The 26,705-nt window shown below is 43.3% G+C and overlaps 13 non-coding genes and 3 pseudogenes across 13 annotated transcripts; all 16 read right to left on the bottom strand.

The window, feature by feature from the left end:
- LOC141202279 (U2 spliceosomal RNA) lies at window positions 1-191 on the bottom strand. The gene has a single exon (XR_012273558.1). It is a non-coding gene; the product is annotated as a U2 spliceosomal RNA (small nuclear RNA).
- A 1,115-nt stretch (window positions 192-1,306) lies between these two features.
- LOC141203114 (U2 spliceosomal RNA) lies at window positions 1,307-1,497 on the bottom strand. The gene has a single exon (XR_012274253.1). It is a non-coding gene; the product is annotated as a U2 spliceosomal RNA (small nuclear RNA).
- A 1,115-nt stretch (window positions 1,498-2,612) lies between these two features.
- LOC141202542 (U2 spliceosomal RNA) lies at window positions 2,613-2,830 on the bottom strand (annotated as a pseudogene).
- Window positions 2,831-9,213: 6,383 nt separating this feature from the next.
- LOC141203112 (U2 spliceosomal RNA) lies at window positions 9,214-9,404 on the bottom strand. The gene has a single exon (XR_012274251.1). It is a non-coding gene; the product is annotated as a U2 spliceosomal RNA (small nuclear RNA).
- Window positions 9,405-10,522: 1,118 nt separating this feature from the next.
- On the bottom strand, window positions 10,523-10,713 carry LOC141203111 (U2 spliceosomal RNA). The gene has a single exon (XR_012274250.1). It is a non-coding gene; the product is annotated as a U2 spliceosomal RNA (small nuclear RNA).
- A 1,115-nt stretch (window positions 10,714-11,828) lies between these two features.
- Window positions 11,829-12,019, bottom strand: LOC141203110 (U2 spliceosomal RNA). Its single transcript, XR_012274249.1, has one exon. It is a non-coding gene; the product is annotated as a U2 spliceosomal RNA (small nuclear RNA).
- A 1,115-nt stretch (window positions 12,020-13,134) lies between these two features.
- LOC141203109 (U2 spliceosomal RNA) lies at window positions 13,135-13,325 on the bottom strand. Its single transcript, XR_012274248.1, has one exon. It is a non-coding gene; the product is annotated as a U2 spliceosomal RNA (small nuclear RNA).
- Window positions 13,326-14,443: 1,118 nt separating this feature from the next.
- LOC141203108 (U2 spliceosomal RNA) lies at window positions 14,444-14,634 on the bottom strand. Its single transcript, XR_012274247.1, has one exon. It is a non-coding gene; the product is annotated as a U2 spliceosomal RNA (small nuclear RNA).
- Window positions 14,635-15,749: 1,115 nt separating this feature from the next.
- Window positions 15,750-15,940, bottom strand: LOC141203107 (U2 spliceosomal RNA). The gene has a single exon (XR_012274246.1). It is a non-coding gene; the product is annotated as a U2 spliceosomal RNA (small nuclear RNA).
- Window positions 15,941-17,055: 1,115 nt separating this feature from the next.
- On the bottom strand, window positions 17,056-17,246 carry LOC141203106 (U2 spliceosomal RNA). The gene has a single exon (XR_012274245.1). It is a non-coding gene; the product is annotated as a U2 spliceosomal RNA (small nuclear RNA).
- Window positions 17,247-18,361: 1,115 nt separating this feature from the next.
- Window positions 18,362-18,552, bottom strand: LOC141203105 (U2 spliceosomal RNA). Its single transcript, XR_012274244.1, has one exon. It is a non-coding gene; the product is annotated as a U2 spliceosomal RNA (small nuclear RNA).
- Window positions 18,553-19,667: 1,115 nt separating this feature from the next.
- Window positions 19,668-19,858, bottom strand: LOC141203104 (U2 spliceosomal RNA). The gene has a single exon (XR_012274243.1). It is a non-coding gene; the product is annotated as a U2 spliceosomal RNA (small nuclear RNA).
- Window positions 19,859-20,973: 1,115 nt separating this feature from the next.
- On the bottom strand, window positions 20,974-21,164 carry LOC141203103 (U2 spliceosomal RNA). Its single transcript, XR_012274242.1, has one exon. It is a non-coding gene; the product is annotated as a U2 spliceosomal RNA (small nuclear RNA).
- A 1,115-nt stretch (window positions 21,165-22,279) lies between these two features.
- Window positions 22,280-22,454, bottom strand: LOC141202622 (U2 spliceosomal RNA; annotated as a pseudogene).
- A 2,637-nt stretch (window positions 22,455-25,091) lies between these two features.
- On the bottom strand, window positions 25,092-25,273 carry LOC141202583 (U2 spliceosomal RNA). The gene has a single exon (XR_012273825.1). It is a non-coding gene; the product is annotated as a U2 spliceosomal RNA (small nuclear RNA).
- Window positions 25,274-26,063: 790 nt separating this feature from the next.
- Window positions 26,064-26,155, bottom strand: LOC141202724 (U2 spliceosomal RNA; annotated as a pseudogene).
- Window positions 26,156-26,705: the final 550 nt, after the last annotated feature.

Below are 26,705 nucleotides of genomic sequence, written 5' to 3'. Positions count from 1 at the left end.
AAGGGGTGCACCGGTCCTGGAGATACTGCAATACCAGGTCAATGCGTGGAGTGGACAGAGCAAGCTCTTTTTCCATCTCCCTGTTCTAAAAATCCATTTAATATATGGTCCCCAGATAGGGGACGTATCAGATATTAATCTGATAAGAACAGATACTACACTTGATCTTAGCCAAAAGGCCGAGAAGCGATAACCAGAATTGGTTTCAAACTACGGAGCCACCCAAGGATCCTGAAAAGTCCATTTGTGGAGATGAGCTCCTGGACTCCCGTTAAGAAGACATGTTGTCAACCTCTAGATCCCTTACATGCCTGCACTTTTCGGCTTGCTGCTGCTGCAATCCACGCGTTTTAGATCTGCATAACTCCACCTCTTTAAACACAGCGCCTTCACCCCCTGCTGTTCCCACCCGCCTCAACACCGTTGGAAGGGAGGAGAACCAATTAAGGCGGGGGGTGGGGTGGAACGAGCAGCTGTCTACCCTTAGCAGGAGGGCTCCTGATTACATACCTCTCCTGCTGCTGCTGCTGCTGGCTGTCCAGCAGCAGACTGAAGGTGGCTGCTGCTGTGCACAGGTATATAAAGGCTCAGAGCCTATTATGACACGCGCAGCCAGCGTTCCATTGCCACATTCCATCTACTGCAGGCAGGATACCTGGCTGGCTGAATGTCGCTGAGAAGCTCACAGAGACCGCCATAAGCAACAGTTTAACAGAATGCCACAGACTAATCAACCAAACTTTTTGGGTTGGGTTCTCTTTTATAGTCTGCAGGCATTAAATGAAAGAAGTCAGTGTTCCAGCAGAAGGAGACAACGTTTCAGAAAAGGCATTGTAGCAAACCAAAAAAGAAATTTTAAGCGCAGCAGAGTAACCAGCGCACATACCTGTTAGCTCAGGTGAGTTTAAAAGGCTGCTGTTGATAACAAGGGCATTTGCTAAATAGATGGTGTGTGTGCAACAATATACTGAAAGGTCAATTATATTGTGCAGCTTATCTCACCACCTGTAGTTATTTAGGTAAAAGCTCCAAAATGCTTGCCTAATATGTCTGTTTATCCAAAAGGAAGTAAAAAGGGAGAGCTAGAAAGATAGCATTGCATCACATTACATGGCAATGCAATGCACAGTTGCTGAAGTTGAACCAAAATGAGCTTGTAATCTGGCTTCTGCAACTTTGAACATGAAAAATCCAATGAGGAGAAGAAAAGCAAAGCCAAAGAGTCCATCCCAAAATCCGACAAACAAGCAAAATGAACAAAAAACATTGAATTCAATTCTTTCTGATTTTAGAAACTGCATTAAAGAAGGGGTGCACCGGTCCTGGAGATACTGCAATACCAGGTCAATGCGTGGAGTGGACAGAGCAAGCTCTTTTTCCATCTCCCTGTTCTAAAAATCCATTTAATATATGGTCCCCAGATAGGGGACGTATCAGATATTAAACTGATAAGAACAGATACTACACTTGATCTTAGCCAAAAGGCCGAGAAGCGATAACCAGAATTGGTTTCAAACTACGGAGCCACCCAAGGATCCTGAAAAGTCCATTTGTGGAGATGAGCTCCTGGACTCCCGTTAAGAAGACATGTTGTCAACCTCTAGATCCCTTACATGCCTGCACTTTTCGGCTTGCTGCTGCTGCAATCCACGCGTTTTAGATCTGCATAACTCCACCTCTTTAAACACAGTACCTTCACCCCCTGCTGTTCCCACCCGCCTCAACACCATTGGAAGGGAGGAGAACCAATTAAGGCGGGGGGTGGGGTGGAACGAGCAGCTGTCTACCCTTAGCAGGAGGGCTCCTGATTACATACCTCTCCTGCTGCTGCTGCTGCTGGCTGTCCAGCAGCAGACTGAAGGTGGCTGCTGCTGTGCACAGGTATATAAAGGCTCAGAGCCTATTATGACACGCGCAGCCAGCGTTCCATTGCCACATTCCATCTACTGCAGGCAGGATACCTGGCTGGCTGAATGTCGCTGAGAAGCTCACAGAGACCGCCATAAGCAACAGTTTAACAGAATGCCACAGACTAATCAACCAAACTTTTTGGGTTGGGTTCTCTTTTATAGTCTGCAGGCATTAAATGAAAGAAGTCAGTGTTCCAGCAGAAGGAGACAACGTTTCAGAAAAGGCATTGTAGCAAACCAAAAAAGAAATTTTAAGCGCAGCAGAGTAACCAGCGCACATACCTGTTAGCTCAGGTGAGTTTAAAAGGCTGCTGTTGATAACAAGGGCATTTGCTAAATAGATGGTGTGTGTGCAACAATATACTGAAAGGTCAATTATATTGTGCAGCTTATCTCACCACCTGTAGTTATTTAGGTGAAAGCTCCAAAATGCTTGCCTAATATGTCTGTTTATCCAAAAGGAAGTAAAAAGGGAGAGCTAGAAAGATAGCATTGCATCACATTACATGGCAATGCAATGCACAGTTGCTGAAGTTGAACCAAAATGAGCTTGTAATCTGGCTTCTGCAACTTTGAACATGAAAAATCCAATGAGGAGAAGAAAAGCAAAGCCAAAGAGTCCATCCCAAAATCCGACAAACAAGCAAAATGAACAAAAAACATTGAATTCAATTCTTTCTGATTTTAGAAACTGCATTAAAGAAGGGGTGCACCGGTCCTGGAGATACTGCAATACCAGGTCAATGCGTGGAGTGGACAGAGCAAGCTCTTTTTCCATCTCCCTGTTCTAAAAATCCATTTAATATATGGTCCCCAGATAGGGGACGTATCAGATATTAAACTGATAAGAACAGATTTTTTTTTTTTTTTTTTTTTTTTAACACTCAGATTACAAAGTCTTGGAATCAACAAAAAGATAAGAAGACTCAAATCCATCATCGTGCATTCTACCAATTTTAATACTTCTCCAAATCTTTTATTTTCTTTTTCTTTTATATATATATATTTATTTATTTTTTCCCTCTTTTTTTTTTTTTTAAAAATTATATAGTTTTGGCTATTTTTTTTTGTTTGTTTTTGTTCTTCTTTTTTTGTTTTTCCACAGGTTTTCAAAAAATCAAAGCTTACAAGGTAAGTTCATTCCATTTACATTGTTTCCATTTCTCATTTGCTTTCACCTTGCCAAGCGTCATTTTGTCCCTCCAGAAATACATGTACAAATAACTTAGACATAATTTAATACACTGGTCGACTGTTACTTCCTTATGTTTAAACACTAAAATGTTCCTTGCTTTCCACAATGCCGCCTTCACACATGCAATAATAATCCATACAATTTTAAAATCCTCCTCTCTTATCCCCATCCCATAAAATACTCTGTTAAAATCCAAAAAATTAACAGTACTCACAGCTCTCACTATATTGCACACTTTCCTCCATATTGTCTGTGCAAAATTACAATTCCAGAAGATGTGCATGGGTGTTTCACTATTCCCACACCTGGATCTTGGGCACACTTCAGATCTTACCAACCCACGCCTGTGTTGGAACTCACGGGTTGGCAGGCAGTCTTTTACTATACACCAGAGTAAATCCCTGTGTTCATTAGATAACACACTATAATTTACATTCATCCAGATTCTTTCCACAATTTTGAATGAAAAATGTTCCACAGGACTGATACCTATTCTCTCTTCCAGGATTTTTAGGATTTTTTTATGGCATTTAAGAACATTTATTTCGACCATCTTAAGTTTAAAATCTCTTAAAATTTTTCCTAAAACAATATAATTTCCTGGAGGTAAAAACCTATAAGGCCTATTTAGAGACATCTCCAACCATTTATAATTTCTAATATAGAAACCTAAATTATATATAGAAAACAACTTTAGCTTAGAGCCTGGTCCTAATAAAGTGCATACACAGTTCGCTACATACTTTGCATATAAAAAGGACCTAATATCCGGAAAACCTTTCCCACCTTTTTTCTTTGATTTATATATCTCCTCTCTCTTTACTCTTTCCATCTTGGATATCCATAAAAAATTAAAACATACCTTAATAACTCTCTTCATGATATTATTTTGGGGGATAAAAACTGTTGAGACATATAAAAACATTGGGAGTAAAACCTGTCTAATAATTAAAATTTTTCCTTCCAGGGTAAGATCTCTCAACTGCCAGAAAGTAATCTTTTTCTTAACTCTTTCCAGCAGAGACTCCCAATTTCTTACATTACCACCTGACTCTGAGAAATAAATACCTAAAATTTTTACTTCATTCATTCTTGTTAATTTACACTCAGAATCTACAATAAAATCACCAACAGTTAAAATACCAGATTTTTCCATGTTAATTTTAAAACCCGATGCGCCCCCAAACCAATCCACTGTTCTTATGGCTCTGTTCATGCTTCTAGTGTCTTTAACTAAAACCGTCACATCATCCATATATGCCACCACTTTAACTTGTTCATTGCAACTCCCGGGAATAAAAAAACCATTGATTACCTTATCTCTCCTAAAAGCTGCTAAAAGTGGTTCAATTGCACAAATAAAAAGAATAGGGGATAAGGGACACCCCTGTTTAACGCCACAGTTTATTTTTACATTATCAGATAAAAAACCATTAATAGATATTTTGCTAAAACATGATTTGTAAAGAGATTTAATACGTTTGCTAAAAACATCCGGGCATCCCATTTTCTCTAAAACTGCAAATAAAAAATCATGGGCAACTCTATCGTACGCTTTTTCAAAATCCAAAGTAATTAGAGCAAGCTTTTGTTTTCTGTCTAAAACATCCCATAAAACATCCCTGATTAAAATCAATGAGTCGCTGATTCTCCGATTTGGCACTGCACACGTCTGATCCACTTCTATTACTGAGCCGATTACCTTTTTTAATCTATTTGCTAGTAACTTTGCATATACCTTACAGTCCGTATTTAAAAGGGTTATTGGTCTCCAATTTTTAATCAGTTCTTTATTTCCTTTCTTAAATAATAAAACAATAAGACCCTCCCACCACGACTCTGGGACACTAAAAGATGCTTCTGCTTCTAAAATTACTTCATAAAAATCCTCACCCATGATCTCCCATAAACACTTGTAAAATTCAACAGGTAGTCCATCTGCTCCCGGCGTTTTGTTATTTTGTAGCGTATTAATTGTATTAAAAACTTCCTCTTTAGTAAAATTCCCTATTAAAAAAGATTTATCTTCCGCATTAAAATTTTTTTCCAGTCCTTCTAAAAAATGTTTTTTTAGAGACACATCCGTGTTTTTAACAGAAAATAAATCATCATAAAATTCTTTTGCTTTCATCTTCTTCCCCTCCAAACTTGTTTCTCCTTCCAAAACCTTCATATAATCCTTCTTGTCACATATTTTTTTAAAAAAGAATTTTGTGCATTTTTCATCCTCGTCTAAAACTTTTACTCGGGAATTAAAAATAATTTCTTTACCTTTTTCTTTCAGGCAGTTTTGGATCTTTTCTTTTGTTGTTCGGATCGCCTCCTGCAGATCACATCCGTTATTTTCGAGGTGAAAAAAACATTGCAGTTTAGCATTAAGATCATTATAAAAAATACGTTTTGCAGCAGCTTTCTTCTTTCCTTCTTTAATAAAAAATATTTTTACCTCCTTCTTGACAAAATCCCACCAATTAAAAATAGATTTAAAAAACGTTTTTTTTAGCTTCAGTTTTTCATACAGCTTTTTAAAACCTTCCATAACCACCTCGTCTTGTAGTAGGGATACATTAAATTTCCAGTGTGACGGTCTTTTATCCACATCTGATTCTATTTTAAAACTACATTCTATTATTTTATGATCTGAAAAAGGTGTTGAATGCGTTTTAAAACCTGAGCATGTTAGGGCTTGAGATATAAAAATATAATCTATTCTGGATGAAACACCTCTCCCCACCCAAGTGACTTCATGCTCCTTTTTTTGTCCATCTAATGCCCATGTATCTTTAAGATTAAAAGCTGCTAAAATATTTCTAAGACATGAAGCTGACCCATCTTTTACATTTTTTAAATGACAATTAAAATCCCCACCTAAAACTAATGGATCTACTCCAGGTAAAAACAGCTGCAACAGTTCAAACAAATGTAATCTCAAGGCTTTTTCTGCATTTGCATACACATTAAAACACCTCACTTTCTTCCCATTTTTCTGCACATCAATTCTTAAAATCCTCCCAGGGTATATCTCTTCATAATTTACAATCTCCCAATCTTTAGAGCATAAAAACCCCACACCATCACTTTTTGACTCGTTCCCACCAGAAAAGCATAAGTTACCCTTCCATATACCCTGTAAATATTCATAGCTTATTTTTTTTGTCAAATTACATTCTTGTAGAAAGATAAAATCAATATTTTCATTATTTAAAAAATCATATAAAGCAGTTCTCTTATATAGGTCGTTAAACCCCTGAACATTCAGGGACATTGAGCGGATCATCTTCTAACATTTAGTGCAGGGCTCTTCCCTCCGCCCTCATTCTCTACTGCCGGAGAAGATGGGTCTACCTCCAGATCTGATACATCCGAAGATGACACACTCCCCAGCAGACTTGTTGCTTCTAATGCCTTTACTTTCCCACCACATGGTATTCCTTCATTATCACTTCTATCCACACTTCTTTTTAGAGATTTTTCTGTGCAGTCCATTTGTACCTGCGCGCAAGGTAAGCTCTGCGACAGGGAATTAGTAGGAGTGGACTCCACTACTTCTGGAATATCACTTTCCCCTCCACAACTACTCCCTTTACTTAGTGGAGAAATTTCTTGCAACATTTGACTCTTCTCTTCTCTCTTCTGATCTTCTTTCTTCTGTTCTTCTATCTTCTTCTTTTCATTCTTATCTTCTTTCTTCTTATCTTCTTTCTTCTGCTCTTCTCTCTTTTTCCTTTCCATCTGTTTCTTTATCTCCATGGCCCTTTTTTCTATGTCCTCTATCCTCTTCTGTTTTTCCTCTTCCTTCTTTCTCTTCCTTTCTTCCAACTTCCTTTCCTCTTCTTCTTGTGATTTTTTAACCCATTCCTCCTTCTTCTTCTCCTTCATTGCCCGTCCCTCCTCTTCCTCTTTTCTCTTTCTTTCTGTCTCCTCCTTCTCACTCCTTTCTTTCTCCTCTTCCCCTTTTTCCTCTTCAGCAGCAATGCCTGCTTCCACATCGTCTTTAGCTTCTTGTTGCTGTTCTTCAGGCGATGTGTCCATCTCCTCTACATCCTTTTTCTTATTTTTAGGGCACTCATCCATCTGGTGAGGAGTACCCATGCAACTAAAACACTTGTTACATTCTGCATCCAGATGTCCATATTTTTTACACACACGGCAGTAGTGTGGCATCCCTGGGAAGAATAAATAACCGCGGCTATGGTTGATATAAACCTGCGGCGGAGGTCTGGACACGCCCCCCTCCTCATTCGGGTTCTTCCTAAATGATACCACATACACACGTTTCCCGTTCCACACTCCAAACTGTGTTTCCCCGCGTCTCTTAGGGATGATTTTGTCACAATACATTGATAGGTAACTTTCAACCTCAGAGTCTGTAATAAATGGACTAAACAAATGAATCGTCAGTACTTTCATTGAAAACTGAAAAGAGGGGATTACTTTCACCCCCTCCAGCTCTACCTTCTCTTTATTTACTTCATAAAGAGCGTAGGCACTTTCACACTGCGAGGCTTTATTAAGCGTAACATCATAAAGTCCTCGAGAAAAAAAAGATTGAAAGCAAAAAAGATGCTCCTTGTCGATCTTCAAGAGCTTACAAATAACATTGAAAATAAATTGAGAATCTTTCACCTGCCGGTGGTCAGGAGCAACCACGAACCTGATGGTGTCCTTCAGCGGATGCTCCTCCGAGAAATAATCATTCGGGTTGCTTGCTTGATTCTCCTTCCTTCCTCCAGGGTTTCTCCTTGTCTCCATGATTTTCCTCTTCTTTTCCAGATACCAAGGAAAATATCACACACGGATCGCAGCCTCCACGAAGTTCGTCCTCCCTCCAACACACCGTCCTCCGTAAAGAAAAGGCACTGCAGCTTTAGCACCGATTCCCAAAAGCAGCACTGGATATCTCCAAAGGCCAAGAATCGGTTCTGCCACCACAGTAACCTTCAGCCCAATGTCACAACCCACTACAGATCGTGCCAAAAGGCCGAGAAGCGATAACCAGAATTGGTTTCAAACTACGGAGCCACCCAAGGATCCTGAAAAGTCCATTTGTGGAGATGAGCTCCTGGACTCCCGTTAAGAAGACATGTTGTCAACCTCTAGATCCCTTACATGCCTGCACTTTTCGGCTTGCTGCTGCTGCAATCCACGCGTTTTAGATCTGCATAACTCCACCTCTTTAAACACAGCACCTTCACCCCCTGCTGTTCCCACCCGCCTCAACACCGTTGGAAGGGAGGAGAACCAATTAAGGCGGGGGGTGGGGTGGAACGAGCAGCTGTCTACCCTTAGCAGGAGGGCTCCTGATTACATACCTCTCCTGCTGCTGCTGCTGCTGGCTGTCCAGCAGCAGACTGAAGGTGGCTGCTGCTGTGCACAGGTATATAAAGGCTCAGAGCCTATTATGACACGCGCAGCCAGCGTTCCATTGCCACATTCCATCTACTGCAGGCAGGATACCTGGCTGGCTGAATGTCGCTGAGAAGCTCACAGAGACCGCCATAAGCAACAGTTTAACAGAATGCCACAGACTAATCAACCAAACTTTTTGGGTTGGGTTCTCTTTTATAGTCTGCAGGCATTAAATGAAAGAAGTCAGTGTTCCAGCAGAAGGAGACAACGTTTCAGAAAAGGCATTGTAGCAAACCAAAAAAGAAATTTTAAGCGCAGCAGAGTAACTAGCGCACATACCTGTTAGCTCAGGTGAGTTTAAAAGGCTGCTGTTGATAACAAGGGCATTTGCTAAATAGATGGTGTGTGTGCAACAATATACTGAAAGGTCAATTATATTGTGCAGCTTATCTCACCACCTGTAGTTATTTAGGTGAAAGCTCCAAAATGCTTGCCTAATATGTCTGTTTATCCAAAAGGAAGTAAAAAGGGAGAGCTAGAAAGATAGCATTGCATCACATTACATGGCAATGCAATGCACAGTTGCTGAAGTTGAACCAAAATGAGCTTGTAATCTGGCTTCTGCAACTTTGAACATGAAAAATCCAATGAGGAGAAGAAAAGCAAAGCCAAAGAGTCCATCCCAAAATCCGACAAACAAGCAAAATGAACAAAAAACATTGAATTCAATTCTTTCTGATTTTAGAAACTGCATTAAAGAAGGGGTGCACCGGTCCTGGAGATACTGCAATACCAGGTCAATGCGTGGAGTGGACAGAGCAAGCTCTTTTTCCATCTCCCTGTTCTAAAAATCCATTTAATATATGGTCCCCAGATAGGGGACGTATCAGATATTAAACTGATAAGAACAGATACTACACTTGATCTTAGCCAAAAGGCCGAGAAGCGATAACCAGAATTGGTTTCAAACTACGGAGCCACCCAAGGATCCTGAAAAGTCCATTTGTGGAGATGAGCTCCTGGACTCCCGTTAAGAAGACATGTTGTCAACCTCTAGATCCCTTACATGCCTGCACTTTTCGGCTTGCTGCTGCTGCAATCCACGCGTTTTAGATCTGCATAACTCCACCTCTTTAAACACAGCACCTTCACCCCCTGCTGTTCCCACCCGCCTCAACACCGTTGGAAGGGAGGAGAACCAATTAAGGCGGGGGGTGGGGTGGAACGAGCAGCTGTCTACCCTTAGCAGGAGGGCTCCTGATTACATACCTCTCCTGCTGCTGCTGCTGCTGCTGGCTGTCCAGCAGCAGACTGAAGGTGGCTGCTGCTGTGCACAGGTATATAAAGGCTCAGAGCCTATTATGACACGCGCAGCCAGCGTTCCATTGCCACATTCCATCTACTGCAGGCAGGATACCTGGCTGGCTGAATGTCGCTGAGAAGCTCACAGAGACCGCCATAAGCAACAGTTTAACAGAATGCCACAGACTAATCAACCAAACTTTTTGGGTTGGGTTCTCTTTTATAGTCTGCAGGCATTAAATGAAAGAAGTCAGTGTTCCAGCAGAAGGAGACAACGTTTCAGAAAAGGCATTGTAGCAAACCAAAAAAGAAATTTTAAGCGCAGCAGAGTAACCAGCGCACATACCTGTTAGCTCAGGTGAGTTTAAAAGGCTGCTGTTGATAACAAGGGCATTTGCTAAATAGATGGTGTGTGTGCAACAATATACTGAAAGGTCAATTATATTGTGCAGCTTATCTCACCACCTGTAGTTATTTAGGTGAAAGCTCCAAAATGCTTGCCTAATATGTCTGTTTATCCAAAAGGAAGTAAAAAGGGAGAGCTAGAAAGATAGCATTGCATCACATTACATGGCAATGCAATGCACAGTTGCTGAAGTTGAACCAAAATGAGCTTGTAATCTGGCTTCTGCAACTTTGAACATGAAAAATCCAATGAGGAGAAGAAAAGCAAAGCCAAAGAGTCCATCCCAAAATCCGACAAACAAGCAAAATGAACAAAAAACATTGAATTCAATTCTTTCTGATTTTAGAAACTGCATTAAAGAAGGGGTGCACCGGTCCTGGAGATACTGCAATACCAGGTCAATGCGTGGAGTGGACAGAGCAAGCTCTTTTTCCATCTCCCTGTTCTAAAAATCCATTTAATATATGGTCCCCAGATAGGGGACGTATCAGATATTAAACTGATAAGAACAGATACTACACTTGATCTTAGCCAAAAGGCCGAGAAGCGATAACCAGAATTGGTTTCAAACTACGGAGCCACCCAAGGATCCTGAAAAGTCCATTTGTGGAGATGAGCTCCTGGACTCCCGTTAAGAAGACATGTTGTCAACCTCTAGATCCCTTACATGCCTGCACTTTTCGGCTTGCTGCTGCTGCAATCCACGCGTTTTAGATCTGCATAACTCCACCTCTTTAAACACAGCACCTTCACCCCCTGCTGTTCCCACCCGCCTCAACACCGTTGGAAGGGAGGAGAACCAATTAAGGCGGGGGGTGGGGTGGAACGAGCAGCTGTCTACCCTTAGCAGGAGGGCTCCTGATTACATACCTCTCCTGCTGCTGCTGCTGCTGGCTGTCCAGCAGCAGACTGAAGGTGGCTGCTGCTGTGCACAGGTATATAAAGGCTCAGAGCCTATTATGACACGCGCAGCCAGCGTTCCATTGCCACATTCCATCTACTGCAGGCAGGATACCTGGCTGGCTGAATGTCGCTGAGAAGCTCACAGAGACCGCCATAAGCAACAGTTTAACAGAATGCCACAGACTAATCAACCAAACTTTTTGGGTTGGGTTCTCTTTTATAGTCTGCAGGCATTAAATGAAAGAAGTCAGTGTTCCAGCAGAAGGAGACAACGTTTCAGAAAAGGCATTGTAGCAAACCAAAAAAGAAATTTTAAGCGCAGCAGAGTAACTAGCGCACATACCTGTTAGCTCAGGTGAGTTTAAAAGGCTGCTGTTGATAACAAGGGCATTTGCTAAATAGATGGTGTGTGTGCAACAATATACTGAAAGGTCAATTATATTGTGCAGCTTATCTCACCACCTGTAGTTATTTAGGTGAAAGCTCCAAAATGCTTGCCTAATATGTCTGTTTATCCAAAAGGAAGTAAAAAGGGAGAGCTAGAAAGATAGCATTGCATCACATTACATGGCAATGCAATGCACAGTTGCTGAAGTTGAACCAAAATGAGCTTGTAATCTGGCTTCTGCAACTTTGAACATGAAAAATCCAATGAGGAGAAGAAAAGCAAAGCCAAAGAGTCCATCCCAAAATCCGACAAACAAGCAAAATGAACAAAAAACATTGAATTCAATTCTTTCTGATTTTAGAAACTGCATTAAAGAAGGGGTGCACCGGTCCTGGAGATACTGCAATACCAGGTCAATGCGTGGAGTGGACAGAGCAAGCTCTTTTTCCATCTCCCTGTTCTAAAAATCCATTTAATATATGGTCCCCAGATAGGGGACGTATCAGATATTAAACTGATAAGAACAGATACTACACTTGATCTTAGCCAAAAGGCCGAGAAGCGATAACCAGAATTGGTTTCAAACTACGGAGCCACCCAAGGATCCTGAAAAGTCCATTTGTGGAGATGAGCTCCTGGACTCCCGTTAAGAAGACATGTTGTCAACCTCTAGATCCCTTACATGCCTGCACTTTTCGGCTTGCTGCTGCTGCAATCCACGCGTTTTAGATCTGCATAACTCCACCTCTTTAAACACAGCACCTTCACCCCCTGCTGTTCCCACCCGCCTCAACACCGTTGGAAGGGAGGAGAACCAATTAAGGCGGGGGGTGGGGTGGAACGAGCAGCTGTCTACCCTTAGCAGGAGGGCTCCTGATTACATACCTCTCCTGCTGCTGCTGCTGCTGGCTGTCCAGCAGCAGACTGAAGGTGGCTGTTGCTGTGCACAGGTATATAAAGGCTCAGAGCCTATTATGACACGCGCAGCCAGCGTTCCATTGCCACATTCCATCTACTGCAGGCAGGATACCTGGCTGGCTGAATGTCGCTGAGAAGCTCACAGAGACCGCCATAAGCAACAGTTTAACAGAATGCCACAGACTAATCAACCAAACTTTTTGGGTTGGGTTCTCTTTTATAGTCTGCAGGCATTAAATGAAAGAAGTCAGTGTTCCAGCAGAAGGAGACAACGTTTCAGAAAAGGCATTGTAGCAAACCAAAAAAGAAATTTTAAGCGCAGCAGAGTAACTAGCGCACATACCTGTTAGCTCAGGTGAGTTTAAAAGGCTGCTGTTGATAACAAGGGCATTTGCTAAATAGATGGTGTGTGTGCAACAATATACTGAAAGGTCAATTATATTGTGCAGCTTATCTCACCACCTGTAGTTATTTAGGTGAAAGCTCCAAAATGCTTGCCTAATATGTCTGTTTATCCAAAAGGAAGTAAAAAGGGAGAGCTAGAAAGATAGCATTGCATCACATTACATGGCAATGCAATGCACAGTTGCTGAAGTTGAACCAAAATGAGCTTGTAATCTGGCTTCTGCAACTTTGAACATGAAAAATCCAATGAGGAGAAGAAAAGCAAAGCCAAAGAGTCCATCCCAAAATCCGACAAACAAGCAAAATGAACAAAAAACATTGAATTCAATTCTTTCTGATTTTAGAAACTGCATTAAAGAAGGGGTGCACCGGTCCTGGAGATACTGCAATACCAGGTCAATGCGTGGAGTGGACAGAGCAAGCTCTTTTTCCATCTCCCTGTTCTAAAAATCCATTTAATATATGGTCCCCAGATAGGGGACGTATCAGATATTAAACTGATAAGAACAGATACTACACTTGATCTTAGCCAAAAGGCCGAGAAGCGATAACCAGAATTGGTTTCAAACTACGGAGCCACCCAAGGATCCTGAAAAGTCCATTTGTGGAGATGAGCTCCTGGACTCCCGTTAAGAAGACATGTTGTCAACCTCTAGATCCCTTACATGCCTGCACTTTTCGGCTTGCTGCTGCTGCAATCCACGCGTTTTAGATCTGCATAACTCCACCTCTTTAAACACAGCACCTTCACCCCCTGCTGTTCCCACCCGCCTCAACACCGTTGGAAGGGAGGAGAACCAATTAAGGCGGGGGGTGGGGTGGAACGAGCAGCTGTCTACCCTTAGCAGGAGGGCTCCTGATTACATACCTCTCCTGCTGCTGCTGCTGCTGCTGGCTGTCCAGCAGCAGACTGAAGGTGGCTGCTGCTGTGCACAGGTATATAAAGGCTCAGAGCCTATTATGACACGCGCAGCCAGCGTTCCATTGCCACATTCCATCTACTGCAGGCAGGATACCTGGCTGGCTGAATGTCGCTGAGAAGCTCACAGAGACCGCCATAAGCAACAGTTTAACAGAATGCCACAGACTAATCAACCAAACTTTTTGGGTTGGGTTCTCTTTTATAGTCTGCAGGCATTAAATGAAAGAAGTCAGTGTTCCAGCAGAAGGAGACAACGTTTCAGAAAAGGCATTGTAGCAAACCAAAAAAGAAATTTTAAGCGCAGCAGAGTAACCAGCGCACATACCTGTTAGCTCAGGTGAGTTTAAAAGGCTGCTGTTGATAACAAGGGCATTTGCTAAATAGATGGTGTGTGTGCAACAATATACTGAAAGGTCAATTATATTGTGCAGCTTATCTCACCACCTGTAGTTATTTAGGTGAAAGCTCCAAAATGCTTGCCTAATATGTCTGTTTATCCAAAAGGAAGTAAAAAGGGAGAGCTAGAAAGATAGCATTGCATCACATTACATGGCAATGCAATGCACAGTTGCTGAAGTTGAACCAAAATGAGCTTGTAATCTGGCTTCTGCAACTTTGAACATGAAAAATCCAATGAGGAGAAGAAAAGCAAAGCCAAAGAGTCCATCCCAAAATCCGACAAACAAGCAAAATGAACAAAAAACATTGAATTCAATTCTTTCTGATTTTAGAAACTGCATTAAAGAAGGGGTGCACCGGTCCTGGAGATACTGCAATACCAGGTCAATGCGTGGAGTGGACAGAGCAAGCTCTTTTTCCATCTCCCTGTTCTAAAAATCCATTTAATATATGGTCCCCAGATAGGGGACGTATCAGATATTAAACTGATAAGAACAGATACTACACTTGATCTTAGCCAAAAGGCCGAGAAGCGATAACCAGAATTGGTTTCAAACTACGGAGCCACCCAAGGATCCTGAAAAGTCCATTTGTGGAGATGAGCTCCTGGACTCCCGTTAAGAAGACATGTTGTCAACCTCTAGATCCCTTACATGCCTGCACTTTTCGGCTTGCTGCTGCTGCAATCCACGCGTTTTAGATCTGCATAACTCCACCTCTTTAAACACAGCACCTTCACCCCCTGCTGTTCCCACCCGCCTCAACACCGTTGGAAGGGAGGAGAACCAATTAAGGCGGGGGGTGGGGTGGAACGAGCAGCTGTCTACCCTTAGCAGGAGGGCTCCTGATTACATACCTCTCCTGCTGCTGCTGCTGCTGGCTGTCCAGCAGCAGACTGAAGGTGGCTGCTGCTGTGCACAGGTATATAAAGGCTCAGAGCCTATTATGACACGCGCAGCCAGCGTTCCATTGCCACATTCCATCTACTGCAGGCAGGATACCTGGCTGGCTGAATGTCGCTGAGAAGCTCACAGAGACCGCCATAAGCAACAGTTTAACAGAATGCCACAGACTAATCAACCAAACTTTTTGGGTTGGGTTCTCTTTTATAGTCTGCAGGCATTAAATGAAAGAAGTCAGTGTTCCAGCAGAAGGAGACAACGTTTCAGAAAAGGCATTGTAGCAAACCAAAAAAGAAATTTTAAGCGCAGCAGAGTAACCAGCGCACATACCTGTTAGCTCAGGTGAGTTTAAAAGGCTGCTGTTGATAACAAGGGCATTTGCTAAATAGATGGTGTGTGTGCAACAATATACTGAAAGGTCAATTATATTGTGCAGCTTATCTCACCACCTGTAGTTATTTAGGTGAAAGCTCCAAAATGCTTGCCTAATATGTCTGTTTATCCAAAAGGAAGTAAAAAGGGAGAGCTAGAAAGATAGCATTGCATCACATTACATGGCAATGCAATGCACAGTTGCTGAAGTTGAACCAAAATGAGCTTGTAATCTGGCTTCTGCAACTTTGAACATGAAAAATCCAATGAGGAGAAGAAAAGCAAAGCCAAAGAGTCCATCCCAAAATCCGAAAAACAAGCAAAATGAACAAAAAACATTGAATTCAATTCTTTCTGATTTTAGAAACTGCATTAAAGAAGGGGTGCACCGGTCCTGGAGATACTGCAATACCAGGTCAATGCGTGGAGTGGACAGAGCAAGCTCTTTTTCCATCTCCCTGTTCTAAAAATCCATTTAATATATGGTCCCCAGATAGGGGACGTATCAGATATTAAACTGATAAGAACAGATACTACACTTGATCTTAGCCAAAAGGCCGAGAAGCGATAACCAGAATTGGTTTCAAACTACGGAGCCACCCAAGGATCCTGAAAAGTCCATTTGTGGAGATGAGCTCCTGGACTCCCGTTAAGAAGACATGTTGTCAACCTCTAGATCCCTTACATGCCTGCACTTTTCGGCTTGCTGCTGCTGCAATCCACGCGTTTTAGATCTGCATAACTCCACCTCTTTAAACACAGCACCTTCACCCCCTGCTGTTCCCACCCGCCTCAACACCGTTGGAAGGGAGGAGAACCAATTAAGGCGGGGGGTGGGGTGGAACGAGCAGCTGTCTACCCTTAGCAGGAGGGCTCCTGATTACATACCTCTCCTGCTGCTGCTGCTGCTGGCTGTCCAGCAGCAGACTGAAGGTGGCTGCTGCTGTGCACAGGTATATAAAGGCTCAGAGCCTATTATGACACGCGCAGCCAGCGTTCCATTGCCACATTCCATCTACTGCAGGCAGGATACCTGGCTGGCTGAATGTCGCTGAGAAGCTCACAGAGACCGCCATAAGCAACAGTTTAACAGAATGCCACAGACTAATCAACCAAACTTTTTGGATTGGGTTCTCTTTTATAGTCTGCAGGCATTAAATGAAAGAAGTCAGTGTTCCAGCAGAAGGAGACAACGTTTCAGAAAAGGCATTGTAGCAAACCAAAAAAGAAATTTTAAGCGCAGCAGAGTAACCAGTGCACATACCTGTTAGCTCAGGTGAGTTTAAAAGGCTGCTGTTGATAACAAGGGCATTTGCTAAATAGATGGTGTGTGTGCAACAATATACTGAAAGGTCAATTATATTGTGCAGCTTATCTCACCACCTGTAGTTATTTAGGTGAAAGCTCCAAAATGCTTGCCTAATATGTCTGTTTATCCAAAAAGAAGTAAAAAGGGAGAGCTAGAAAGATAGCATTGCATCACATTACATGGCAATGCAATGCACAGTTGCTGAAGTTGAACCAAAATGAGCTTGTAATCTGGCTTCTGCAACTTTGAACATGAAAAATCCAATGAGGAGAAGAAAAGCAAAGCCAAAGAGTCCATCCCAAAATCCGACAAACAAGCAAAATGAACAAAAAACATTGAATTCAATTCTTTCTGATTTTAGAAACTGCATTAAAGAAGGGGTGCACCGGTCCTGGAGATACTGCAATACCAGGTCAATGCGTGGAGTGGACAGAGCAAGCTCTTTTTCCATCTCCCTGTTCTAAAAATCCATTTAATATATGGTCCCCAGATAGGGGACGTATCAGATATTAAACTGATAAGAACAGATACTACACTTGATCTTAGCCAAAAGGCCGAGAAGCGATAACCAGAATTGGTTTCAAACTACGGAGCCACCCAAGGATCCTGAAAAGTCCATTTGTGGAGATGAGCTCCTGGACTCCCGTTAAGAAGACATGTTGTCAACCTCTAGATCCCTTACATGCCTGCACTTTTCGGCTTGCTGCTGCTGCAATCCACGCGTTTTAGATCTGCATAACTCCACCTCTTTAAACACAGCACCTTCACCCCCTGCTGTTCCCACCCGCCTCAACACCGTTGGAAGGGAGGAGAACCAATTAAGGCGGGGGGTGGGGTGGAACGAGCAGCTGTCTACCCTTAGCAGGAGGGCTCCTGATTACATACCTCTCCTGCTGCTGCTGTTGCTGGCTGTCCAGCAGCAGACTGAAGGTGGCTGCTGCTGTGCACAGGTATATAAAGGCTCAGAGCCTATTATGACACGCGCAGCCAGCGTTCCATTGCCACATTCCATCTACTGCAGGCAGGATACCTGGCTGGCTGAATGTCACTGAGAAGCTCACAGAGACCGCCATAAGCAACAGTTTAACAGAATGCCACAGACTAATCAACCAAACTTTTTGGGTTGGGTTCTCTTTTATAGTCTGCAGGCATTAAATGAAAGAAGTCAGTGTTCCAGCAGAAGGAGACAACGTTTCAGAAAAGGCATTGTAGCAAACCAAAAAAGAAATTTTAAGCGCAGCAGAGTAACCAGCGCACATACCTGTTAGCTCAGGTGAGTTTAAAAGGCTGCTGTTGATAACAAGGGCATTTGCTAAATAGATGGTGTGTGTGCAACAATATACTGAAAGGTCAATTATATTGTGCAGCTTATCTCACCACCTGTAGTTATTTAGGTGAAAGCTCCAAAATGCTTGCCTAATATGTCTGTTTATCCAAAAGGAAGTAAAAAGGGAGAGCTAGAAAGATAGCATTGCATCACATTACATGGCAATGCAATGCACAGTTGCTGAAGTTGAACCAAAATGAGCTTGTAATCTGGCTTCTGCAACTTTGAACATGAAAAATCCAATGAGGAGAAGAAAAGCAAAGCCAAAGAGTCCATCCCAAAATCCGACAAACAAGCAAAATGAACAAAAAACATTGAATTCAATTCTTTCTGATTTTAGAAACTGCATTAAAGAAGGGGTGCACCGGTCCTGGAGATACTGCAATACCAGGTCAATGCGTGGAGTGGACAGAGCAAGCTCTTTTTCCATCTCCCTGTTCTAAAAATCCATTTAATATATGGTCCCCAGATAGGGGACGTATCAGATATTAAACTGATAAGAACAGATACTACACTTGATCTTAGCCAAAAGGCCGAGAAGCGATAACCAGAATTGGTTTCAAACTACGGAGCCACCCAAGGATCCTGAAAAGTCCATTTGTGGAGATGAGCTCCTGGACTCCCGTTAAGAAGACATGTTGTCAACCTCTAGATCCCTTACATGCCTGCACTTTTCGGCTTGCTGCTGCTGCAATCCACGCGTTTTAGATCTGCATAACTCCACCTCTTTAAACACAGCACCTTCACCCCCTGCTGTTCCCACCCGCCTCAACACCGTTGGAAGGGAGGAGAACCAATTAAGGCGGGGGGTGGGGTGGAACGAGCAGCTGTCTACCCTTAGCAGGAGGGCTCCTGATTACATACCTCTCCTGCTGCTGCTGTTGCTGGCTGTCCAGCAGCAGACTGAAGGTGGCTGCTGCTGTGCACAGGTATATAAAGGCTCAGAGCCTATTATGACACGCGCAGCCAGCGTTCCATTGCCACATTCCATCTACTGCAGGCAGGATACCTGGCTGGCTGAATGTCACTGAGAAGCTCACAGAGACCGCCATAAGCAACAGTTTAACAGAATGCCACAGACTAATCAACCAAACTTTTTGGGTTGGGTTCTCTTTTATAGTCTGCAGGCATTAAATGAAAGAAGTCAGTGTTCCAGCAGAAGGAGACAACGTTTCAGAAAAGGCATTGTAGCAAACCAAAAAAGAAATTTTAAGCGCAGCAGAGTAACCAGCGCACATACCTGTTAGCTCAGGTGAGTTTAAAAGGCTGCTGTTGATAACAAGGGCATTTGCTAAATAGATGGTGTGTGTGCAACAATATACTGAAAGGTCAATTATATTGTGCAGCTTATCTCACCACCTGTAGTTATTTAGGTGAAAGCTCCAAAATGCTTGCCTAATATGTCTGTTTATCCAAAAGGAAGTAAAAAGGGAGAGCTAGAAAGATAGCATTGCATCACATTACATGGCAATGCAATGCACAGTTGCTGAAGTTGAACCAAAATGAGCTTGTAATCTGGCTTCTGCAACTTTGAACATGAAAAATCCAATGAGGAGAAGAAAAGCAAAGCCAAAGAGTCCATCCCAAAATCCGACAAACAAGCAAAATGAACAAAAAACATTGAATTCAATTCTTTCTGATTTTAGAAACTGCATTAAAGAAGGGGTGCACCGGTCCTGGAGATACTGCAATACCAGGTCAATGCGTGGAGTGGACAGAGCAAGCTCTTTTTCCATCTCCCTGTTCTAAAAATCCATTTAATATATGGTCCCCAGATAGGGGACGTATCAGATATTAAACTGATAAGAACAGATACTACACTTGATCTTAGCCAAAAGGCCGAGAAGCGATAACCAGAATTGGTTTCAAACTACGGAGCCACCCAAGGATCCTGAAAAGTCCATTTGTGGAGATGAGCTCCTGGACTCCCGTTAAGAAGACATGTTGTCAACCTCTAGATCCCTTACATGCCTGCACTTTTCGGCTTGCTGCTGCTGCAATCCACGCGTTTTAGATCTGCATAACTCCACCTCTTTAAACACAGCACCTTCACCCCCTGCTGTTCCCACCCGCCTCAACACCGTTGGAAGGGAGGAGAACCAATTAAGGCGGGGGGTGGGGTGGAACGAGAAGCTGTCTACCCTTAGCAGGAGGGCTCCTGATTACATACCTCTCCTGCTGCTGCTGCTGCTGGCTGTCCAGCAGCAGACTGAAGGTGGCTGCTGCTGTGCACAGGTATATAAAGGCTCAGAGCCTATTATGACACGCGCAGCCAGCGTTCCATTGCCACATTCCATCTACTGCAGGCAGGATACTTGGCTGGCTGAATGTCGCTGAGAAGCTCACAGAGACCGCCATAAGCAACAGTTTAACAGAATGCCACAGACTAATCAACCAAACTTTTTGGGTTGGGTTCTCTTTTATAGTCTGCAGGCATTAAATGAAAGAAGTCAGTGTTCCAGCAGAAGGAGACAACGTTTCAGAAAAGGCATTGTAGCAAACCAAAAAAGAAATTTTAAGCGCAGCAGAGTAACCAGCGCACATACCTGTTAGCTCAGGTGAGTTTAAAAGGCTGCTGTTGATAACAAGGGCATTTGCTAAATAGATGGTGTGTGTGCAACAATATACTGAAAGGTCAATTATATTGTGCAGCTTATCTCACCACCTGTAGTTATTTAGGTGAAAGCTCCAAAATGCTTGCCTAATATGTCTGTTTATCCAAAAGGAAGTAAAAAGGGAGAGCTAGAAAGATAGCATTGCATCACATTACATGGCAATGCAATGCACAGTTGCTGAAGTTGAACCAAAATGAGCTTGTAATCTGGCTTCTGCAACTTTGAACATGAAAAATCCAATGAGGAGAAGAAAAGCAAAGCCAAAGAGTCCATCCCAAAATCCGACAAACAAGCAAAATGAACAAAAAACATTGAATTCAATTCTTTCTGATTTTAGAAACTGCATTAAAGAAGGGGTGCACCGGTCCTGGAGATACTGCAATACCAGGTCAATGCGTGGAGTGGACAGAGCAAGCTCTTTTTCCATCTCCCTGTTCTAAAAATCCATTTAATATATGGTCCCCAGATAGGGGACGTATCAGATATTAAACTGATAAGAACAGATACTACACTTGATCTTAGCCAAAAGGCCGAGAAGCGATAACCAGAATTGGTTTCAAACTACGGAGCCACCCAAGGATCCTGAAAAGTCCATTTGTGGAGATGAGCTCCTGGACTCCCGTTAAGAAGACATGTTGTCAACCTCTAGATCCCTTACATGCCTGCACTTTTCGGCTTGCTGCTGCTGCAATCCACGCGTTTTAGATCTGCATAACTCCACCTCTTTAAACACAGCACCTTCACCCCCTGCTGTTCCCACCCGCCTCAACACCGTTGGAAGGGAGGAGAACCAATTAAGGCGGGGGGTGGGGTGGAACGAGTAGCTGTCTACCCTTAGCAGGAGGGCTCCTGATTACACACCTCTCCTGCTGCTGCTGCTGCTGGCTGTCCAGCAGCAGACTGAAGGTGGCTGCTGCTGTGCACAGGTATATAAAGGCTCAGAGCCTATTATGACACGCGCAGCCAGCGTTCCATTGCCACATTCCATCTACTGCAGGCAGGATACCTGGCTGGCTGAATGTCGCTGAGAAGCTCACAGAGACCGCCATAAGCAACAGTTTAACAGAATGCCACAGACTAATCAACCAAACTTTTTGGGTTGGGTTCTCTTTTATAGTCTGCAGGCATTAAATGAAAGAAGTCAGTGTTCCAGCAGAAGGAGACAACGTTTCAGAAAAGGCATTGTAGCAAACCAAAAAAGAAATTTTAAGCGCAGCAGAGTAACCAGCGCACATACCTGTTAGCTCAGGTGAGTTTAAAAGGCTGCTGTTGATAACAAGGGCATTTGCTAAATAGATGGTGTGTGTGCAACAATATACTGAAAGGTCAATTATATTGTGCAGCTTATCTCACCACCTGTAGTTATTTAGGTGAAAGCTCCAAAATGCTTGCCTAATATGTCTGTTTATCCAAAAGGAAGTAAAAAGGGAGAGCTAGAAAGATAGCATTGCATCACATTACATGGCAATGCAATGCACAGTTGCTGAAGTTGAACCAAAATGAGCTTGTAATCTGGCTTCTGCAACTTTGAACATGAAAAATCCAATGAGGAGAAGAAAAGCAAAGCCAAAGAGTCCATCCCAAAATCCGACAAACAAGCAAAATGAACAAAAAACATTGAATTCAATTCTTTCTGATTTTAGAAACTGCATTAAAGAAGGGGTGCACCGGTCTTGGAGATACTGCAATACCAGGTCAATGCGTGGAGTGGACAGAGCAAGCTCTTTTTCCATCTCCCTGTTCTAAAAATCCATTTAATATATGGTCCCCAGATAGGGGACGTATCAGATATTAAACTGATAAGAACAGATTTTTTTTTTTTTAAATTGAATGCGTCAGAAGACGCGACATAAATTTAAATTTCCATATTTACATGGACAACAAAAATGTCGCCTACGCCTTCATCACTCGTATTCAACATATTTTTCTTTAAGAAAATTTATAAATAAATATAACACAAACATAACAAATCTTTTCCACAAGAAAAACTCAATCTTTTAACACAATAACAAAAGAAAACAATTAAATACTCTATCCTATCTTAAACCCAGCTTTACTAGCTGAGTAGAAAAGGATGTCCCACCAATCTTCATGGAGCTTTCCACTTTCCCCATATAACTCTAATACTTGTGTTGCAATATCCATCGGAATCTTGTACATTTCGCAAAATCTCTTCGGGTAAGACTTAAAATTTTTCTCAATGCTGAATCTCATCAACTTCAATTTACCTGGCTCTAAGGACTTCCTCACTTTCTTGATCACTTCAGGCCATTCTTCTTTAGTGGTCTTGGGTGCCTCAGCACCAGACTCCTTCTTTTCACTTGTACTCTTTTCCTTCTTTTTACCTTTTCCCTTCTTTTCTTCCCTTTTATATCTTCCTGGACAATCTTTAAAACTATGATCTGTATCCCAGCATAAATTACATGATTTCTCTTCCGTACAGTCTTTGGCCAAATGTCCTTCACCTTTACATTCTCTGCAAATTATTTTCTTACAGTCTGCAGCATGATGACCTTTGTCAGAACACTTCCTACAGAGTCTTTCAACACCATCATAAAAGACTGTACCCCAGACACCTCCAATTCTGATGCTCATATCCAAAAGACATAATGAGCCTGCTTCATTTTCCTTGAAAGTTACTAAGAACTTCCATTTTCCGGACCAAAATCCATACTCATTATTTATCTTCCCTTGAATCTCTGCAGCTGCACATTGCAACAAAAGCCTGGTTCTAATATCTTCCACTTCTACTTTAGGTGACGCCATCCGCACAATCACAGTCTTAATCTTCCTAGGAAAATGGGGAGTCATAATCACCCCCTCATATTCCACTGCTTTGCTCAAAGAAAACCATGTTCTTTCCACATTCTCGCATGGACTTTTAGTTTCAAAACATACATCATATATTCCTTTCTTGGGGTAGTCCAGAATGGCGAGGACATTACTCCTCTCCACTCCCAGGGGCCCCAAAAGTACTCTCACCAGCCATCCAAGTCCTTTTTCTCTCCTGTGTTCTTCTGTGACGAAGAAACGCAGAGCGTCACGAATCCTCTCTGCTTTCGGGATTCCTCCCTGTGGACTGCCTCCTGAAGCCGACATCCCCATCTCTGGATCCATCTTCTCCACGTCAGAAGGTCACCTCCACAAAACACAAAGGAATTGCAAGGTATTGATCACTCCTCGTTGTCTGGGGACTAATCCGCCTGCCCACAACAACAAGGGGGTGAAGTCATCTGTTACAAGGACAATCCCCCAAGGCCAACAGGACGGGTACCCCAGACACCTCAGGTCAGACCAGATGCAGCAACTGGTAGATCACTACACCTGATCTTAGTCAAAAGGCCGAGAAGCGATAACCAGAATTGGTTTCAAACTACGGAGCCACCCAAGGATCCTGAAATGTCCATTTGTGGAGATGAGCTCCTGGACTCCCGTTAAGAAGACATGTTGTCAACCTCTAGATCCCTTACATGCCTGCACTTTTCGGCTTGCTGCTGCTGCAATCCACGCGTTTTAGATCTGCATAACTCCACCTCTTTAAACACAGCACCTTCACCCCCTGCTGTTCCCACCCGCCTCAACACCGTTGGAAGGGAGGAGAACCAATTAAGGCGGGGGGTGGGGTGGAACGAGCAGCTGTCTACCGTTAGCAGGAGGGCTCCTGATTACATACCTCTCCTGCTGCTGCTGCTGCTGGCTGTCCAGCAGCAGACTGAAGGTGGCTGCTGCTGTGCACAGGTATATAAAGGCTCAGAGCCTATTATGACACGCGCAGCCAGCGTTCCATTGCCACATTCCATCTACTGCAGGCAGGATACCTGGCTGGCTGAATGTCGCTGAGAAGCTCACAGAGACCGCCATAAGCAACAGTTTAACAGAATGCCACAGACTAATCAACCAAACTTTTTGGGTTGGGTTCTCTTTTATAGTCTGCAGGCATTAAATGAAAGAAGTCAGTGTTCCAGCAGAAGGAGACAACGTTTCAGAAAAGGCATTGTAGCAAACCAAAAAAGAAATTTTAAGCGCAGCAGAGTAACCAGCGCACATACCTGTTAGCTCAGGTGAGTTTAAAAGGCTGCTGTTGATAACAAGGGCATTTGCTAAATAGATGGTGTGTGTGCAACAATATACTGAAAGGTCAATTATATTGTGCAGCTTATCTCACCACCTGTAGTTATTTAGGTGAAAGCTCCAAAATGCTTGCCTAATATGTCTGTTTATCCAAAAGGAAGTAAAAAGGGAGAGCTAGAAAGATAGCATTGCATCACATTACATGGCAATGCAATGCACAGTTGCTGAAGTTGAACCAAAATGAGCTTGTAATCTGGCTTCTGCAACTTTGAACATGAAAAATCCAATGAGGAGAAGAAAAGCAAAGCCAAAGAGTCCATCCCAAAATCCGACAAACAAGCAAAATGAACAAAAAACATTGAATTCAATTCTTTCTGATTTTAGAAACTGCATTAAAGAAGGGGTGCACCGGTCCTGGAGATACTGAAATACCAGGTCAATGCGTGGAGTGGACAGAGCAAGCTCTTTTTCCATCTCCCTGTTCTAAAAATCCATTTAATATATGGTCCCCAGATAGGGGACGTATCAGATATTAAACTGATAAGAACAGATTTTTTTTTTGTCGAAAGCCCGAATTCGTGTACAAAACCCGAGTGCGCTTAAAAAAGTGACAAGTGCCACAAAAAAAGTGCACTAGGATGCTGGTCTTCTTGAAACCCTCTCCAAAAGGAGAAGGGTCCCCCAAACCATTCCCCGTCCCTCCGAGCCAGAAGGCCACAGCGAGGAACAGGGACAAATAGCCACCTCCAGCCGGAGCCAGAGGCGACCCAATCTTACCCCCAGCACCTGCCCGAGTTCTCACCCGAGCAAGGCACTGGGAGCCAAAGACTGTGCTCCCCTCCCGGAAGAGGGGAGCCAACAACGCTCTCCTCCCGAAAGAGGAGAGCCAAGGGGGTTCAGGGGGGAGCGGAACCTGATGGCCACACACTCCCCCCCTAGACCTGCCAAGAGAGGAACCCGTAAGGGAACCGCATCCCGACAAAATCCTAGTAGGACGTAACACACGTGAATAAGTGGACACACAGTGACAAAGAAATTTAAATAAATAGTGAAGGTTTCACAGTATAATACTGCCCGGACCTTCGACCGGGAATTGAAAAATTCCCCATCCTAAGGCCAGAAGGCCCGGAATAAGGGTGTGTGTGAAGAAAGAAATATTGAAGTGCTAGTGCAAATGTGCCATAAACTCAAGTGGGGTTCCCAATCCCAGTGAGTTAAGGCACCCCAGGGTCACCACTCCTGGGGCACTTCACACTTCGGGCTTTCGATCTTCCCCGGCCCAATGGCGTCGATCCTGGGGGGCCATGCTTTCCACCAGATGACTATATTAGCCACCTGGCGTACTAACAAGCGCCTAAACCCCAGTGTGCATAATGTATCAATCTACTAGGGCGGCCAACATCCAAAACCGCCTTTTCGAAAGATACTACACTTGATCTTAGCCAAAAGGCCGAGAAGCGATAACCAGAATTGGTTTCAAACTACGGAGCCACCCAAGGATCCTGAAAAGTCCATTTGTGGAGATGAGCTCCTGGACTCCCGTTAAGAAGACATGTTGTCAACCTCTAGATCCCATACATGCCTGCACTTTTCGGCTTGGTGCTGCTGCAATCCACGCGTTTTAGATCTGCATAACTCCACCTCTTTAAACACAGCACCTTCACCCCCTGCTGTTCCCACCCGCCTCAACACCGTTGGAAGGGAGGAGAACCAATTAAGGCGGGGGGTGGGGTGGAACGAGCAGCTGTCTACCCTTAGCAGGAGGGCTCCTGATTACATACCTCTCCTGCTGCTGCTGCTGCTGGCTGTCCAGCAGCAGACTGAAGGAGGCTGCTGCTGTGCACAGGTATATAAAGGCTCAGAGCCTATTATGACACGCGCAGCCAGCATTCCATTGCCACATTCCATCTACTGCAGGCAGGATACCTGGCTGGCTGAATGTCGCTGAGAAGCTCACAGAGACCGCCATAAGCAACAGTTTAACAGAATGCCACAGACTAATCAACCAAACT

Source organism: Phyllobates terribilis, unplaced genomic scaffold (genome assembly GCF_046119375.1).
Source record: "Phyllobates terribilis strain yellow unplaced genomic scaffold, ASM4611937v1 Scaffold_123__1_contigs__length_5148117, whole genome shotgun sequence".
Classification (NCBI taxonomy): domain Eukaryota; kingdom Metazoa; phylum Chordata; class Amphibia; order Anura; family Dendrobatidae; genus Phyllobates; species Phyllobates terribilis.
The sequence above is the reverse complement of the archived record's forward strand: the minus strand, read 5'-3'. Positions and strand labels throughout refer to the sequence as shown.